The 19,839-nt window shown below is 34.1% G+C and overlaps 1 protein-coding gene across 1 annotated transcript in view; it reads left to right on the top strand.

Moving 5' to 3' along the window:
- The window catches only part of LOC146994367 (uncharacterized), a 110,909-nt gene that overhangs the window by 64,583 nt on the left and 26,487 nt on the right, over nucleotides 1–19,839 (top strand). The gene's annotated exons all lie outside the window — the stretch shown is intronic.

The following is a 19,839-nucleotide window of genomic DNA, read 5'->3' as shown; positions in this document are numbered from 1 at the left end:
TATTGTGCATTATGCAATTCCTATGTTTGAATATTACATGTAGATATTTTTTTTCCAAATTCAATTTGTTATGAATAAAGGCGGTTTTTTTGCCTTATTAATTAAATTAACTGAAGTTCCATGAAAATTTCCCTTATCAAAATAAAATAATGATCTTTTGAATAAATAAAAGAATCTTACGATCAGTTAATAAACAAAACGAAATAGACAGAAAACACAAGCTTTATCCAAAACGGCTCGTTTCTGTAAAAACAATTATGCTAATACACTTATATTAATTGCTATACGTGTGTCTACGCAACACACACGTTAGATTACATATGTTACATTCGAGAAGTGCCTCTTTTGACTACACTAATAGCCAATTGAGGCCAAATGTTTAGGCATAGAAAACGAGAAGCCCTGGCCTTATAACAGAAAGAGAATCTTGGAGAGAGAAATGCAAATAAAGAAGAGAGAAGGACGAAAAGAATAGGTTAAATATGCCAGATATTTCTTTAATAGGTGAAACATTCAAAGCTAAAATTACAGTTACAGCAACGGTGCTAGACTGCTTATTAGATAACAAAAATTGATAATTTAAGTGTGATAAAAAAAATTACAGCTCTAACTTTTATTCCTTCTAGTATCATAGTTTCAGGAATTCTTATATTCATTAAAATTTATACATTTTTAACACTTTTGACAGGAAACTATGCAGTACTAATTAAGCAGGAGTTAGGCTCAGTTTGTCTTACCAAAGAAAATTTTATTAAATAAAAAATATATAAAAAGTACGCAGTATGATTAATATTTTACATGGCTTATCATTCATATTTTACAAGGTTTATACGAAGGTTGCAATTTATATTTCTGGCCTTGGCAACAGTAAGTGTTGCTAGGCGATTGCAGACGATTCCAATTGAAAGTTAATTTTTTTAACTCTAACTACTTCAGAACATTTTGCTATTTTAGCTTGATTTATGTTGTTTACAGTAAACTGAAAAATTTCTCTCGGGAAAAATGAATTTGACTCGTGAACATTTTCGTGCGATTATTTTTCGTAATTTTCAATGTGGATTATTAAGACAAGAGCACTTCGATGAATTGAATTCTTTGTACAGCGATAAACCACCATTCTACAGGGGTCTAGGAATTTCTGCCGTTATCGTGGCCGTTTTGCCGTCCGGACGTTTCGTCGTCAAGACATATTTTTCTTTACATGACTGTATTATATCTTGCCGTATTATACTCAAATTAAAGTTATTTAGTTTAATAATTCTGTTTACTTTTTGTATACTTAATAATAAAGGTTGCTTATAATATATATAGTTATTTTTAAGTATAAGATATAAAGAATTTACACATCGTTGGAAAATTATGTCAGTATCAAAGAAAACTGAGGTTAAATTTCTGATTTAACAGAATTTATTTTATCGATTTTAAAATCATGCGCGTACAATATTTATATGATTCACCAAACTTTCCTGAAATTTTAATCGGTTAGTTGAAAGAAATTACTCATATAAGCAGGAAACTGATATTTTTATGAAATCTGAATGGAAAACGGAATAAATTTGGAGTCTTGTCGGCACTTTACTCTCTTAAAATTAATATGTAACGGTGTATTTGTATAAAACTGTACACAAAACATTTTATATATTAAATAAAATTATTAAACTAAACTGAGATATTAATTTAAATCAACTTAACATAATACGGTAAGATACTATAATATAGTCCTGTAAAGAAAAATACGTCTTGACGGCTAAACGTCCCGACGGCGAAACGGCCACGAATAGTCCCAGTCCCTCCTACAGCACTGTAAAAAACTGGTTCAATGAATTCAATCGTGGTCGACGCTCGCTCTAGGACAAATTCAGTGAAGATTGTTCAAAATCGGTTGTTGTGCCGGAAAATATCGATGGCTGTGCGTAACTTATAACGCAAGTTGTCATCTGATATACCAAGAGTTTAATATATTTGGGCATTAGTATGGCAAGAATCAATAAGATCTTACATAAACATTTGGCCATAAAAAAAGATTTGTTCACTTTGAATCCCGAATAATCTGACAAAGGTTCAAAAGAAGGCTCGTGTCAGTTGGTGCAAGGAAATGTTGGAAAAATAAGTTCAAGGTGCATTTAAAGCTGTGTATAACATCTACATACATGATGGATCTGTACATGAGTCCGAAACGAAACAGCAGTCGACTATATGAGTCTTCCAAACGAGCCAAATCAGACAAATGTTGTTCTCGGAAGTAGCACATCGAAGTAAATGGTTGCCTGTTTCTTTGGCATTACCGGTTACGTGGCGACAATGGTGTTAGAGAAACGCAGGACGGTCAATTCCGAATGGTACATGACATTTGTTTGCCAGAAGTCATAGGAGAAATTCGAAAAGAACAAAGGAGGCAAATCATTCCTCATAATGAGAATGCGAGATCTCACACATCGACTCAAAGGAACTTTTGACGGGCCAAATCATCGAATTGAGGAGTCATCCGCCGTACAGCCCTGATTTGGCACCAATGAATTTTTTTATTCTCTCATGTCAAAAATAAATTACGTGGCCAGCGATTTGCAAAACCCGAAGAAGCAGTTGATTCATTCAAAACGTATGTTTTGGAGTTACCTCATTCGTAGTGGAAAAAGTGCTTCAAAAATTGGTTCAAACGCATACAAAAGTGTATTGATCTTCATGGAGAATATTTTGAGAAACAATAAAACCATTATCGATCATAAATATTTGCTTTTCATTATTAGACCAAAAATATAAATAACAATCCTCCTATATTATTAGATTAGAAATGATTTGTGCACAGTTACATTTAATTATAGCTGTACGCAAATTATTATAACTGCACGCAATGTACAGATATTTGCGTATATTGCGACTATAAAAATCTATACAGTGGCCCTTTCTGTTTCGCAACCGATTATTTAAAATATGCATTTTCGAATCCGAAAATTCATTATATGAAACAAATACTCATTTTATGATATTTTAAATTTATAAAATCAGTTTAAAAAAAATTATGAAATTAAACTTTTCACGCTTCTCTCTTGTTTATATAGATGTATTATAGCAATGGTTTTTACTCATTATAAAAAAAAAGTTTCAACTCACACGAGATAAAATTTTACTGAGCTGTTCAATTTCAGAATTTAGACATTTTGGCAGTTTTTTCTGCTTTCTCCGATGGGGCGTTTCAAAGATAAAGTCTTATGCTTCAAGGCTAATGTTTCTTCCAGTTAATGCCATTCAAGTATTTTACTTTGTGATTTGATAGTGCGTAATATTTTTTGATTTATAATTGCGTTACGTATATTATGTTGAAGGAATTTTATTCCAGGTAATTCATAAGTTTCGACTCAGCCTTTCACCCCTTTCATCCCTTAGGTCGATAAAGTGAGTACCAAGTAACTAAAGTTGGGGACTAAACACTAGGGTTCCTGCGACCAAGCTGACCACTTGTTCAGGGCATATGCTTACGCACCCCGGGGCCCACGGTCAAGAAAGCACATTTCGGGGCACAGCAGGCCTTGGCCCATTAGGGCTGGTTTGGGCCACTGAGTTTAGCTTTTATTTTTTTTTTAATTCATAAGTTTTCCAATGTTAAAAGGAGTTATTAAAATTCTTATGTAGTTTTATTAGTTTAGAATCATAATCAAATAATCATGCAAAAACACCATTAAACTAAAAACTATTTTCACTTCAAATTTATTCAAAAAATGTTGCGAGATGTTTGTTAAATACCAATGTAACACTTATTATTAGTACCAGCAATCAAGCTGATCAATATTGAATCCTGCCACCCTTTTACGAAACTCTGAAAGATGTTATGAATAAAATATCCTTTTTGGAAACATTCGTGTTTATCAAGAACTTTCTGTACTATACTTGTCATGTAATCTATTAACACCAGAAACTTCTAAGCTGAAATTTCATTTTTAACTATGTTCAAATGCTCTTTAAAGTTAACTATCTCAGTTAGTTTGTGTGGTTCGGGAATCATATATTCCATGTTTTATTATTTAGAAGCGTATAAATGTTTAATTATACTTCAGTCGGAGGGCTTATAAAAATTTCCATCTCATAATTTTACAATAGTAATTTTTTAGATTTAAAAATATCAAAGTATGTATTATTCCGGCATTTAAAACATTTTTGTAATTGATATTAATGTCTACGACAAACGGTTTCAAAAATTAAGGCAATACAAAGAATTTCCTGCACAACGGTGCGTAGCTCTTATATATAGGTTTATAGAACTTTTTATTGATAATGCATGCTCAGAATAGTTTATTCCATGGTAAAATGTTAATAACTTAAAGCAAGTGACGCAATATGAACAGTTAAAATGAATAAATTTCTTTGCATATCTATTTAGAAAAAAGAATGTAGGAAGACTCTACAAGTTTATTTTATGCTTCCACACAGAGTATGACATTTTATTCCTAATATATACTTAGAATAACTTATTCCGTGGCAAATCTTTCCTGCAGAACCGAAGTCCATGAACTGCCTTAGAGTTAGAAGTATAAGACGATTATCTGATTAAAGTATAATGCTGCTTATTAGCTTCTTTGCTAGTAGCTTTCAATATTTTTATTCTGTACTTGCGATTTCCCAGCTTCCCACTCCTGAACTTTTGTATAGACTCAATAAAACAATGAAGCAAAGAGGCCTGCGTCCTTTATCTTCACCTCTCATCAAGAAATAATTTAAAACAATCTTTTGAATATTATCGATATGAAATTTAATTTATGTCCATCAATCCTGAATTCTGTCAATGTCCACATAGTGAATTTGACATGTGTCTGGTACCTGTTTTGTGTTATTTAGAAAAGCAAAGGTCAGCTGTGGCGTTGTTCTAGAATATGAAGGTGCTAAAACCTGATATTACATTAATAGGGTTCTTTGTAATTCGTAATCCCTTCCTATAGATAACAGCAATTGTTTCCGAAACAATTGTACAATATAGTCGTCATCGTAATTTGTTTCCTTGTGTCTCTATGATCTAGGAAACTTTTTTTCTTGCTGTGTCCGCTGGATGCGAAACAACTACAATTTTTTTTTTTTTTCCTCCAAAATCCAAGGGTTTTGTTGCTGCAACACTCTTTATTGTGACTTTTAATTCAAGATTCTTTAGTGGAAAAACTAATGCCATGTAAGATCAGTATCTACTTAGCAGGATTCCATAATATACCGAAATGTCCATGACGTAGGGATTAAAAGATTATCAAAGTCCTACATAGTAAACCCCCTTTAACTCGACCTCGCTAAACACGAATATTTAGCTAACATGACCAAAATTCCAGTCCCCTGGAGCGATGCGTATGATGTTGTAGAAAGTTTTGTGGCTTAACTTGAATTTCGGTTAGCACAAATTACAACCTTTTGGTCCATTGCGTTGTTAAATTTTATCATATAACAAGAACATTCAGAGCTTTCCATAATTGTTTCCTGCTGCTTCTCTGGTAGGACTGCGTTCAGAATTTTTTTGTCTTATTTAATTAAAAATACTTCTACAGTCATTAGGTTTTTCGAATTCAGAAAACTGAAAAAATCCGCAGTGCCTTCGTAGAAATTTTAACTCCAGACCTCTCGAACGCGCGTCAAGGCCGCTCCCATTTACCCCGCGAAAGCATGCAGAAATGAAAGTAAAAATCATTTTATCCCCTTTTAATGGGCGATAGATGATAAGGGGAGCCAGGTGCTGAAACGTGGTGGTGACAATCGTCCACTGCCTTTTTAGTTCTAGGGTCAGTCGTAGTTCTTTTTTTAGGATTTTGCCGATGTCAGGAAATCCATAGTGCCTTAGCCATGATTCGTATTCCAGACCTCCCGAATATGCGATATGCGTCGGGCTTTCTTCCAGTTACATCACGAAGGCATGCGGAAAGGAGGGAAAAATACCTTACATTCTTCCCCTTTAAAGGGCTGTTCAGACTGGAGTTTATTTGAGCTAACGGAGACAATTGACTCATCTCCAAAACCAGTTTTTCCCATGCCGCAGCGTGTTTAAAAAATATGAACTACACGCATAGCTGAGCTAGCCAACACATGGAACTGACTTCGTTAGCTCAGACAGACCCCAGTCTGAACGGCCCTTTAAAGGACGAGTGGACATTAGTGGATCCGCTGTGCCCTCGCCGGGATTCGAAGTCCGGACTTTCCGCATATGCGTCGAGTGTGCACAACGAAGGCCTGGTAATGGAGGGAGATAAAACCGTATAACCTCACAGATTACAGTTTCTTCTTTAAAACGCAACCAGCATCAGTAGCATTGCTCGGCAATCACGATCATTGTGTCAGCGATGAGTTTTAAAGAGTTCCATTAGTTCAGATAACGGTTTTCCCATGTGTGCTCCATGGACAAGCAATTGTGTCGGTGTGTCTGACGTGCAAGAAGTATCATCAGAAGAAAGTGAGAAGGGCAATACCAATCCGTACACCCACCAGGATATGTTATACGCCTTGGACACTGTAGAATGTTTTGCTGCAGCACCGACCGCTAGTTTTACGGAAGTCATGAATACCGTTGGCGTGAACTTGGTGATCTGTGACTGAATATTTTCAAGTTACAGTACAGTAATTAACATACCAATCTAGTATTTTGTATGAAGACGTATATATGTATAGAATAATGTACCTATATACTGGCACTTATATACTGTACATATTGTTACGAATTTGGTATTTGAATAGCTAATGTTAGTTGAATTATATATTAAATGGTTTTATTTCCCAGCGCAGTGGAGCGCGTGACAAATATTAAAGGAAAGCTAAGCCGGAAGATTAAAAATACAAGAGCGCGTGCATTTAACATTAAATAAATAAATATCTCTTTTTGATTTCGAGAAAGTTCCAGAACGTTCTCCCGCTCGATTTAAAAATCTTATAAAAAGGAGGAAAACCTTTCAATTCAATTAGTCAGTTATTTTAGTTAGCTTGTTGTTGTTTTAAGAGTTTGTTTAGAAAACTGCTCTTGTTGATTGTAGCGAATTCGCGGATTAGCTTTCTTTAGCTGTTTAGAATTAACTTCTGTTGAACGTTTGAGTAGTTAAGATAACTACTGTGAGATAATGTAATACTGAAAGAGGTGCTACTTTGGTAGACGGTTGCACGGATTTTTGGCGATTTACGTTGGCGCAATTGTTGGCGTGATTTTTACAAACGTCAGCCAACTTGTAAAACGCTGTTTTTACGCATAGTAAAAGTATTCGAAACTTTAAAAAAAATAAATAAATATCGTTAAAAGTAATGGATTAATTTTTGTCGAAAATGTCGTTTTAAAGATGGCAGGAAAGTGTAAATAAATACATTTACTATGAGTATAAAATACTAAAGTAAGGTTATTATTACTTTCATATAGCAAGGAAGAGAATAAAAACATCGCGATAAAAACATTGGGCCAACGTTTAATTAGATTAAAATATTACTGAAATTGAACATCGAATTAAAAACCATACCAACATTTAAAAGAATTAGAATATTAATATATTCAAATACTTTAAAATACGTTATATAGAATATAATTAACATTAAAACATATGGACAATAATTATCTCACCAATTTCTGAAAATAGTGTATTAATTTTTTTAACAAAAATTGAAGTATACAATTATAAAATAAAAGAAAAATATGTATTTACATTTTTTTTAGTATTTAACCTGTTGCTTATTGATAAGTACCACAAAAAAATCAGAATCATAATTTAGATAACATCTTTGAAGGAATTCGAAGATATGAATTAAATTTTAAAACGGCGCGGAAGTGCACAAATTGTCAGTAACCAATCAGGGAGCTGATTACAGCTCGTTAATGCACAAATATTCTATAACCAATCAGAGAGCTTATTACATCACGGCTAAAATTAAAATTATTTAAAAATTCATACATAATAAAATCATTTTAAATAAAAATGCAAAATTAAATTGTATTTTAATATTTAAGAGCCATAAATAATATTAAAACATTAGATTAAATTTATACATATTAAAACGAATTACTTTTAAAGTAAGGTAACGTCATTGATTACATCATCCACAACATAAAATTTCATAAAATATGATAAACAATAAAACTTTTATTTCAAATAAAAGTGCAAATTTAAATTGATTTTTAGGCGCTACTTTGGTAGACGGTTGCACGGATTTTGGCGATTTGTTGGCGATTTTTCTTTTGGCGAGTAATACAACTTATGGTAAACCCATTGATGGATAAGTTATTTATGGTAACCGATACTTTTTTTTCATTTTATTTAAAAAATAATGTGTTTTATTGTGCATAAATTCCGTGTTTTAAATATTATTTATGGCTTCTAAATATTAAAATTCAATTTAATTTTGCATTTTTATTTGAAATAAAAATTTTATTGTTTATCATATTTTATGAAATTTTATATTGTGGATGATGTAACCAATGACGTCACCTTACTTTAAAAGTAATTGGTTTTTATATGTATAAATTTAATCTAATGTTTTAAACATTATTTATGGCTGTTAAATATTAAAATACAATTTAAATTTGCATTTTTTTAAAAAATGATTTTATTATTTATGAATTTTTAAATAATTTCAATTCTAGGCGTGATGTAATAAGCTCTCTGATTGGTTATAGAATATTTGTGTATTAACGAGCTATAATCAGCTCCCTGATTGGTTACTGAAAATTTGTGCATTTCCGCGCCGTTTTAAAATTTAATTCATATCTTCGAATTCCTTGAAAGATGTCTTCAAAGATGTTATTTAAATTATGATTCCGATTTTTTTGTGGTACTTATCAATAAGCAATAGGTTAAATGACTAAAAAAATTTAAGTACATATTTTTCCTTTATTTTATAATTGTATACTTCAATTTTTTTGTTGAAAAAATTAATACACTATTTTCAAAAATTGCTGAGATAATTATTGTCCATATGTTTTAATGTTAATTATATTCTATATAACGTATTTTAAAGTATTTGAATTTAATAATATTCTAATTCTTTTAAATGTTGGTATGATGGTTTTTAATTCGATATTCAATTTCAGTAATATTTTAATCTAAATAAACGTTGGCACAATGTTTTTATAGCGGTGTTTTTATTCTCTTTGCTATATGAAAATAATAGTAACCTTACATTACTATTTTATACTCATAGTAAATGTATTTATTCACCCTTGTTGCCATCTTAAAAAGCGACATTTTCAACAAAAAATTAATCCATTACTTTTAACGATATTTATTTTTTTTTTAAGTTTTGAATACTATGCGTAAAAACAGCGTTTTTCAAGATGGCTGACGTTTGTAAAAATCGAGCCAACAATTGAGCCAACGTAAATCGCCAAAAATCCGTGCAACCGTCTACCAAAGTACCACCGATTTTTAATATTTAAAAGCCATAAATAATATTTTAAACACGGAATTTATGCACAATAAAACGCATTATTTTTTAAATAAAATGACAACAAAGTATCGGTTACCATAAATAACTTATCCAGCAATGAGTTTACCATAAGTTGTATTACTCCCCAAAGGAAAATCGCCAAAATGCGTGCAACCGTCTACCAAAGTAGCACCTTGAAAGAATATCTGAGGAAATTTTTGTTGTGATAGTAATAAATGTAGTCCATTTTTCATCGACTTGTGCATTCAATTCAATCGAACCCGTACGCACACAGCAATTTTTGGTGTCAGGAGTGGGATTTTGAATGCCAGTTACAAGAGCGATGGAAGAACAATTCAGGCAAATGATGACTGCATTTGCTGCTTTCCAAGAAAAAATGGAAGGAGCCGTCAACTACGTTAAGGAAGAAAGGAAATTGGGCCAGGAATCCGTTAAGGAAGAGATGAAATCCCTTAAAGACGAGATGAAAGCAGGTCAGTACAAAAGGAAAAGAGAAATTACCTGCGTAATAGAAAATAAGTTTAAGGCTATGGAAGGCAGAATAGACGCGGTCGAAATTAAAGTTGGACAAATTGAAGAAAACGTTTCGTCTGTGAAAGAGCAAATAGAAGACAGAGTTTCGGCCGTGGAACAACAAATAGGTTACAGAGTTGATTGAGTCAAAGAAGAAATAGAAGGAATAGTTTGTTCCGTTAAACAACAAATCGAACAACAAATTGATGACAGAGTTTCTGAAAATGCCAAAGAAATGGATACTTTAAAGAATTTCATAGCGACGGCAGGAAGCAAGAGTGATTATTTTAAATTTTTACCGATGCCTGCTCGTCCATCTCTGAAGCTATCCACATATGATGGGAAGACATCCTGGCAAATGTATAAGACCCAATTTTCTTGTTGCGGATGCGAATGGATGGGATTCCCAAGCTAAGGCCTGTCATCTCGCCGCTTCTCTTAGAGCATACGCAGCGGATATCCTTAAGACGCTTCCCGAAAACCAGAGACTAGACTTTGAAGCTCGATCCGGCGCTTTCGAGCTGCGCTTTGGGTAAAAGTGTCTGAAAGACTACAGCAGGCTTCAACTAAAATCCCGTCAACAGAAGCCGACTGAAACACTTCAGGAGCTCGTCACGGATGTTGAAAGGCTGTCACATCACGCCTTTCAGGAGTGCCCGACAGAAACAAAAGAAATCCTCTCGCTGCAATATTTCATCGATGGCATCCGAGACCCTGAAATACAGAAAGCACTGCGAATGGCGGATGTTAAAGATTTGAAAAGCGCTTTAGTGTACGCCATGAAATTCGAGGCAGCCCAGCAAGAAACTCGTCGAGACCGCCACCCAGTCAGAGCTGCTCAAGTCGAGGAGCCAGGGGATCAACTGACTGCTCGTCTAGACGATTTAACTAGACAACTGAACGCCTTGAGATGGAATATTGGTGAGAAGAAACCAACCCTAAAATGCTGGAACTGCGGTGTTGAAGGCCACATACGAAGGAACTGCAGAACATCCCAGAGCACGGAAAATAAGAGAGGCGGATTAAACAGAGAATTAAATGCCATGGGACGGAAAAGAAGTGACAAGAAACCAAAGTATGGGTACTGTGGAGCTGAAGGCTATGTACGAAAGAATTGTAGAACACCCCAGGTTACGCAAATAAGATCATTTCCCAGCAAGGACGCAGGAAACAAATTAATAGCCATATCGAGGAACAGAGGTTGCCAGATAATGAGAAACCCTGTTTTAAAGCGCTTAAGTGAGTGGAAACAGTAACGAACTGTCCATCAATGGGAATATCGATGGAGTTCCTTGCAATATGATCATTGACACAGGAGCCAATGTTACCATCATTCGGAGAGATTTAGCTCAACAGTTTAAAGATAAACTTATTTGGACGCCATCCTCTGTTACCCTTCAGACTGCATCTGGTGGTAAGATCGACATATCTGGGAAGTTAAACGTGAACATCATGTTTGGAAGTACCGCTTATCATCACACGGCATATGTGGCGGATATTACAGATCCATGCATACTCGGATTGGACTTTTTAAGGAAATACAATTTTTCCTTAGACTTCAAAAACAACAAACTGCTTTCAGCATCTGATAACATGACTATCCATCCTCAGAAGGGATCCTCACCTGGAAACGCCGACGCTTTGTATGAAAGACCCAGCTCAGAAAGCTGCCAAAATCATGCTAGGGTCGTAAAGAAACACCAGACTACCAGCTAGTTCTCCATTCCAGATGCTCTTCGGTCGAGACCTTCGTCAGCCTTGTGACCGCCTGTTTGGTCGCCCTACGGATGCGCCTTCATCGCCTGAGGAATACATCCAAGATGTCCAGGCCCGGTTTGAAGAGATGCACCGTTCCGCACGAAAGCGAGTCAACTTGGCGACGGAGAAAGTGAAGACCTGATGCAACGCGAGAGCTACTGAACATAGCTTCAACAGAGGAGACAAGGTGTGGTTGTGGAATCCGACTCGACGGAAGAGACTCTGTCCGAAATTACAGTCACCTTGGGATGGTCCGTACACAGTTGTTATGGTGAAAAATCACGGTACCAATAAGGTTTCCTACTCTGTTGACATAACACTTAATTTTTTTTTAACAGTAATATACTAATATCAATAAGCCCAGTACATTTGCGTTGTGTTTTTGGATTAACCCTGAAATCAATTTGAGACTGAGACGGGTGAAAATCATTGAGCACACACACAAAATGAAATAAATAAACATTGACTGATCTAGAAAATTGAGCCTATTTATTAAAATTTTTAAGAGTTACTCAGTCCAGTAATTTGTAAGCAATTAATATTCAATCAGTACTGTTAACATATTGATTATTACACAGTGCAGAATTAACTTAGTAAGCAAATCTGATTCAAGCTGAACTGTAAAATATTGCTTTCAACAAAATGCATACCTCTACAGAGTAAACTATTATTGATAATAATATCAAACTATTATTGCTATTACATTCAGATAAATATGATTAGATAAAATTTTGGATAAATTAACAATACCCTCCCCGGGGAGGAAAAAAAAGAATAATTAACAAGTTATACATTCCAAAAAAACATTTCACACAGAGTAATCAATACCAATGTAATTCTGGTTATTGCACATAGTAACTTTCTATTTTCAAAAGAACGATTTAACCGGGTAATATGTTAATTAAAATCAGCTATTACATCCTACAAGCAATTTAATCCCTAAGAGGAGCAAAGAAGCTCAAATAATGACACCTTTACCAATCAATCTTCACCAAGACAGAAATTCACAAGTTCAATTAAATAATTTAATGAAGAATAAATTTCCTTAACCAATCTGACTAATTTACATTCACAGTTTCAATTAACTAATTTAAATAATGATATATTTCCTTGGCCAATCTAATAATTTACTTTATGGACAACAAAATGATTTCATTAGAATTAGGTTAGTTTACTCAACTACAAAATTTTTAATTCAACTAATTAAGTTATTTTCAATCACTATTAACTATTTTAGTTGTTAGAATTACTTATTAGAAATGTCTAGTAAACTTTACTATAAGAATTGCCTATTATAAAATTTTTTCTCTTTTTTTTTTTTTTTTAAATATCCGACCAACAAGTAAAAGAAAACAAATAAAAGGAACTTATCTTATGAAATACAAGCTGCAGATGAACAGGAGGAGGAGAAATGCCCTGATATTTGACAATTATCAAGATGCCAAGGAGGACGGCTGCTGAGCGTAGTAGAAAATGAGAAGAGTTCGTGGGTGGATAGTTTTCAAAAAAGTCAAATCCAATCCAATATTGAAGTTAGCATTTTTGTCGTGGGACACCGGAGCTAGCGATGCAGAAGACTCTTGATGGCGGCAATTAATTCTTAAAGATTAGGTAGGTCGAAGCAGATGGAAACTATTCATGGAGGAAAGACTGAAATTTCTTCTTAACGGCACTAGAACTAGGCATCACTAGCGATGCAGAAGACTCTTGATGGCGGCAATTAATTCTTAAAGATTTGGATTATCGATGTAGATGATACTCTATTCATGGAGGAGAGACTGAAATTTCTTCTTAACGGCACTAGAACTAGGCATCACTCTTCTTCGCTTTTTCCTATTTTAATTATCTTTGAGTAACTTACATATTGGTAATATGTTAATTAAAATCAGCTATTACATCCTACAAGCAATTTAATCCCTAAGAGGAGCAAAGAAGCTCAAATAATGACACCTTTACCAATCAATCTTCACCAAGACAGAAATTCACAAGTTCAATTAAATAATTTAATGAAGAATAAATTTCCTTAACCAATCTGACTAATTTACATTCACAGTTTCAATTAACTAATTTAAATAATGATATATTTCCTTGGCCAATCTAATAATTTACTTTATGGACAACAAAATGATTTCATTAGAATTAGGTTAGTTTACTCAACTACAAAATTTTTAATTCAACTAATTAAGTTATTTTCAATCACTATTAACTATTTTAGTTGTTAGAATTACTTATTAGAAATGTCTAGTAAACTTTACTATAAGAATTGCCTATTATAAAATTTTTTCTCTTTTTTTTTTTTTTTTAAATATCCGACCAACAAGTAAAAGAAAACAAATAAAAGGAACTTATCTTATGAAATACAAGCTGCAGATGAACAGGAGGAGGAGAAATGCCCTGATATTTGACAATTATCAAGATGCCAAGGAGGACGGCTGCTGAGCGTAGTAGAAAATGAGAAGAGTTCGTGGGTGGATAGTTTTCAAAAAAGTCAAATCCAATCCAATATTGAAGTTAGCATTTTTGTCGTGGGACACCGGAGCTAGCGATGCAGAAGACTCTTGATGGCGGCAATTAATTCTTAAAGATTAGGTAGGTCGAAGCAGATGGAAACTATTCATGGAGGAAAGACTGAAATTTCTTCTTAACGGCACTAGAACTAGGCATCACTAGCGATGCAGAAGACTCTTGATGGCGGCAATTAATTCTTAAAGATTTGGATTATCGATGTAGATGATACTCTATTCATGGAGGAGAGACTGAAATTTCTTCTTAACGGCACTAGAACTAGGGATCACTCTTCTTCGCTTTTTCCTATTTTAATTATCTTTGAGTAACTTACATATTGGTAATATGTTAATTAAAATCAGCTATTACATCCTACAAGCAATTTAATCCCTAAGAGGAGCAAAGAAGCTCAAATAATGACACCTTTACCAATCAATCTTCACCAAGAAAGAAATTCACAAGTTCAATTAAATAATTTAATGAAGAATAAATTTCCTTAACCAATCTGACTAATTTACATTCACAGTTTCAATTAACTAATTTAAATAATGATATATTTCCTTGGCCAATCTAATAATTTACTTTATGGACAACAAAATGATTTCATTAGAATTAGGTTAGTTTACTCAACTACAAAATTTTTAATTCAACTAATTAAGTTATTTTCAATCACTATTAACTATTTTAGTTGTTAGAATTACTTATTAGAAATGTCTAGTAAACTTTACTATAAGAATTGCCTATTATAAAATTTTTTCTCTTTTTTTTTTTAAATATCCGACCAACAAATAAAAGAAAACAAATAAAAGGAACTTATCTTATGAAATACAAGCTGCAGATGAACAGGAGGAGGAGAAATGCCCTCATATTTAAAAATTATCAAGATGCCAAGGAGGACGGCTGCTGAGCGTAGTAGAAAATGAGAAGAGTTCGTGGGTGGATAGTTTTCAAAAAAGTCAAATCCAATCCAATATTGAAGTTAGCATTTTTGTCGTGGGACACCGGAGCTAGCGATGCAGAAGACTCTTGATGGCGGCAATTAATTCTTAAAGATTAGGTAGGTCGAAGCAGATGGAAACTATTCATGGAGGAAAGACTGAAATTTCTTCTTAACGGCACTAGAACTAGGCATCACTAGCGATGCAGAAGACTCTTGATGGCGGCAATTAATTCTTAAAGATTTGGATTATCGATGTAGATGATACTCTATTCATAGAGGAGAGACTGAAATTTCTTCTTAACGTCACTAGAACTAGGCATCACTCTTCTTCGCTTTTTCCTATTTTAATTATCTTTGAGTAACTTACATATTAAGGCACGGCGATGAGGAGCCTATAATTTAGTCGAGGTCATAATTCGTGCAACTAAGTCCCTCGTTCAAAACTCCAGGGCAAGAGGCCCGTAGATCCAAGGACGGAAAAATGCATTTTCCGAGATGAAATTCTGCTGCCAACGAGACAGCGTCAGATGGTAAGTAGAAAGTGCAAAAAAGTGAAAAAAAGTGAGTTTGTCCCCTAAAACAACCCGTTAAAAGGGAGAGCGCCGGACTGCCAAGATGGCGCAACCCATTTTTCGCCGAAAGTTGAAATAGTTGCAACCACAGCATACCCTCATGTTATCAAACTCGCCAAAACCACTATTTTGAAACCTCAACGGAAAATCTATGTCGCCAAACCCTCGCCAAATAACCACCACCTGCGACCGGGGGAGATTAGGAATTTCAACAACCCTGCAAGGGTCCCAACGAAAGAACGCTGAAAACTCGCAAAAAGTGACTTTTCAACCGGAAAGAAGGCATTTCATCCCCCTTTAACTAAATCACAAGCGAAACGAAGAAAAATCTACTCATTAAAGCTCATAACTGAAATGCAATTAAAGTTAGAAAAATGAAAGTTATGCCAAATTAAAGAGCTAATTTTTCTGCAACTAATGATATTAAATACTAAGAAATCAAATTAATTTTTGTCATGAAAAACTGAGTTTATTACGTAGAAACAAAAATACTTATCCATTGTTTGCGTGTACAAGATTGAAGACGCAGTTCGCGTAAACTCGGAAAGCCAAAATATATTACACTAGAATTAATAGGCACCAAAAAGAATATAACCAAACTTGTGTAGCTCAAATTTTGAATAATTACAACTTAAAATTTTGATTTTTATGAATCACTTAATTAAATTAAATTCGCTACACAACATCCCTCCGATGATTTTAGGACCCACAGATAATGGAAAAGTTTTACATAAGTTACTAAATACGAAGAGGGAAAAAGAAAAAAAAAAAGTACATAATGGTACCACATGTTAATCACAAAGAAGGACACATATACCTATTTATAATTAATCCTACCATAAATCATGGTTAGCAAATATAAATCCTACCAAAACAATGGTTAGCAAATCCAAATCCTACCATAATTGTATGGTTAGCAAATCCAAATCCTACCATAATTGTATGGTTAGCAAATCCAATCCTACCATAATTGTATGGTTAGCAAATCCATTAGTGAACCGAGTAAGAGGGTCAAGAAATGCCCCTGGCACACAACAAGCATACATCAAACAAAATAAAAATGTTGTCAAACGACACGTGACACGCCCTAAAATAAAATGTGAAAAGTAAAATGTAAAATCACGAAACCCCCCCAAAGGCAAATCAAGTGAAAAGTGTGTAAAAACAAAATATATGTAAATAAACAAACACCACTGAGTATACGAGTGTTTAAAGCAAAACAATTCAAGAGCTACTGGCGCTTGACACAAAATGTAAACAAACTAGTTCTTGCAATCACCCATTGAAGTGACAATATCAACTCAAAAGTACGCTTAAGGAAAAAGTGTACCGTATAAATCCTAAGTTTCCCTAACACACAGAATTTCAGTTCCCTAAGAACTGACACCCCACCAATACGAGAGGGCAAATGAGTAAACACCGCGACTGTACAGCGCCGACTAAACTACTAATAAATTCTTGGCATAAGAAAACTAAAAACGAGTTGCACTAAGAAGAACAGAAGGCAATCACCACGAAGTGTTGGCTGGAAAACTATCTAGTCAAAAATTCTAACCGAAACAAATCCCGACTACCATGGCTAAGGGATTTCAAGAGAATGAGAAAAAAAATTTTGAACTTAAGAAAATGGGAAAAGCGGGGACCAGCCCAGCAAAACCTCCAAAAAAAACAAACCTGGGCTATTGAGACTAGAAAGTTCCCAGCCAAGACAACTTGATCACAACCTCACATGCCACACTCGACCAATGATAAGCCAAGAAGACTACAACAACTATACTAATTGATTATAAAATTTGACTACAAGAATACAATTACCAGAAACAAATAATAATTTAACCAAAATTGTATACAAAACACACTATTTCTCAAAATATTTCATTTCACTTTTTCGACACAAAACCATGTGTATCTCTAGGCCTTAAGATGGTAAGGTGAATCGCGTGATGAGTTCTTTACATTATCTGTCAAAATTGAGTCATCCTTTTGAAGTGTGGGAAAAATAATTCTCTCTGGTACCTTCGTAAGTCTGTCCACGTGTATCGTCTGAATCCGATCAGGATTTGTAATTGAAGAAATTTTATAGTTAACTTTAGTCAGTTTCTCAATAACCCTGAAAGGTCCCTGATTCAATATAGAGAGTTTTCTAGCCATACCTGGCTGAACTACTGGAGTGTATAAATACACCAAATCTCCCACTTTTATGTCCTTATCATGAGAATTCTTTCCACGTAAATTTTCTTGCTTATCAGCAGCCTCTGTTAAATTCTGATTGACTAATTTAAAAGCCTTTTGTAATCTCAAAACCAAATCTTTAGAATAATTGTTTGTGTCATCATAAGTTCTAAAATTGGTTTGCAATAATAAATCAATTGGTAAGCACAAATCCCTGCCATATAAAATAAAAGCTGGACATTCCTGAAGTGCACTATGATGACCAGTTCTGTGTGCCAATAAGGCAAAAGGCAGATGTCTATCCCAATCCTCCTGAGTTTGAGAAACTAAGTGGCTAAGTGAATTAATTAAGGTGGCATTTAATCTTTCTACTACACCATCAGACTGTGGATGATAACTCGTAGTAGTATGTTTAGTAATCCCCAATTTCTTATAAACTTCCATTATAGCTTGAGAAATAAAATTAGTACCTTTATCTGTAACAATGTGCTGAGGTATACCATGAGTTGAAATAAATTGTTCTAATTTCTCAATTATGGATATGGATGTAGTGTCCTGCAAAGGATAAGCTTCAGGCCATCGCGAAAAATAGTCAGTTACGACCAAAATATACCTGTTGCCTGCCGTAGTAACTGGAAGGGGACCCACTATATCCATCGCAATTCGCTCAATGGGACGGGTAGCCATAGGCATTCTCATAAGGGGAGCCTTATGAGCAGGTCTATGACCCCTCCTCTGGATACAGGAGTGACAGGACTTGATGTAATTGTGCACCTGTTTATGCATACCCTTCCAGAAAAAAGACTTTTGAACTCTACGAAGTGTTCTGTGATAGCCTGAGTGTGCAGCAGTAAGAGAATCATGATGCTCCTGCAAAATTCTTAATACTAGTGTTTTAGGAACAACTAGTCTATCTTGTTTCTGCCAACGTGACTTGGATTTCTTGTATTTGCAATACAAATTTGCAATACAAAACATCTTCCTTTACAAAAAATATCTGAGAATTAGGTGTAGGAGACTTATTATTCTTAAGATCAGTTACAATCTGTTGGCAAGAAGGATCAGAAGCTTGTTCTTTTTTGAATAAATCCAACAATTCAGGAGTAATGGAAGTTTGAATTAACTGTGTAACATTTACTGCTCTAGACAAATAGTCTGCTGTTAAATTTAATCTACCTGGTTTGTGAACAATCTTATAATCAAACTGGGATAAACCCATAATCCAACGTGCAATTCGAGAAGTGAGATCTTTAAGTTTTAAAACATGAGATAATGAAGTTTGATCAGAATATACAGTAAATGGTTTACCAAGAAGATATTGTCTAAAATGTGCTGTGGCCCAAACCACTGCCAAAATTTCCCTCTCTACAGTACTATAACGTGTTTCAGGACCTTTTAATTTTCTACTAGCATAACAAATTGGATGTTGGAAACCGTTAGAATCTTCTTGACACAAGACAGCACCCAATGCATAATTAGAAGCATCTGTACACAAGGAAAAGGGTTTAAGAAAATTAGGTAAAGCCAAAATGGGTTCATTCAGAAGTTCAGCTTTTAGAATATCAAAAGCATGCTGAGCTTCATGTGACCAATAAAATGGAACTTTATCTTTAGTAAGCTGAGTTAAAGGAAGTGCCTTTTGGGCAAAATTTGGAATGAACCTTCTGTAAAAGCCAATAAGGCCTAAAAATCGCCTAACTTCTTTCCTATTTTTAGGTGCAATAAAACTCTGAATGGTCTTTAAATTTTTATCATCAGGCTGTATAATACCCTTGGTAACTTTATATCCCAAATACGTAATTTGTTCTTTCAGAAAATGACATTTAGAAGGTTTAAGTTTTAAATTATGCTGTTTTAGTCTATCAAAAACTAACTTCAATTTTTCCAAATGTTCATCAAAAGTTTTAGAAGCAATGACAATATCATCAATGTAAATCCCTATTTTTAATGGTGAAAGATTGGCCAAAACTATAGACATCAACCTTTGAAAGGAACTAG

This window comes from Stegodyphus dumicola, chromosome 11 (assembly GCF_044657685.1).
Source record: "Stegodyphus dumicola isolate Sdum_Otavi_A_Nest chromosome 11, ASM4465768v1".
In the NCBI taxonomy this organism is placed as follows: domain Eukaryota; kingdom Metazoa; phylum Arthropoda; class Arachnida; order Araneae; family Eresidae; genus Stegodyphus; species Stegodyphus dumicola.
The sequence above is the reverse complement of the archived record's forward strand: the minus strand, read 5'-3'. Positions and strand labels throughout refer to the sequence as shown.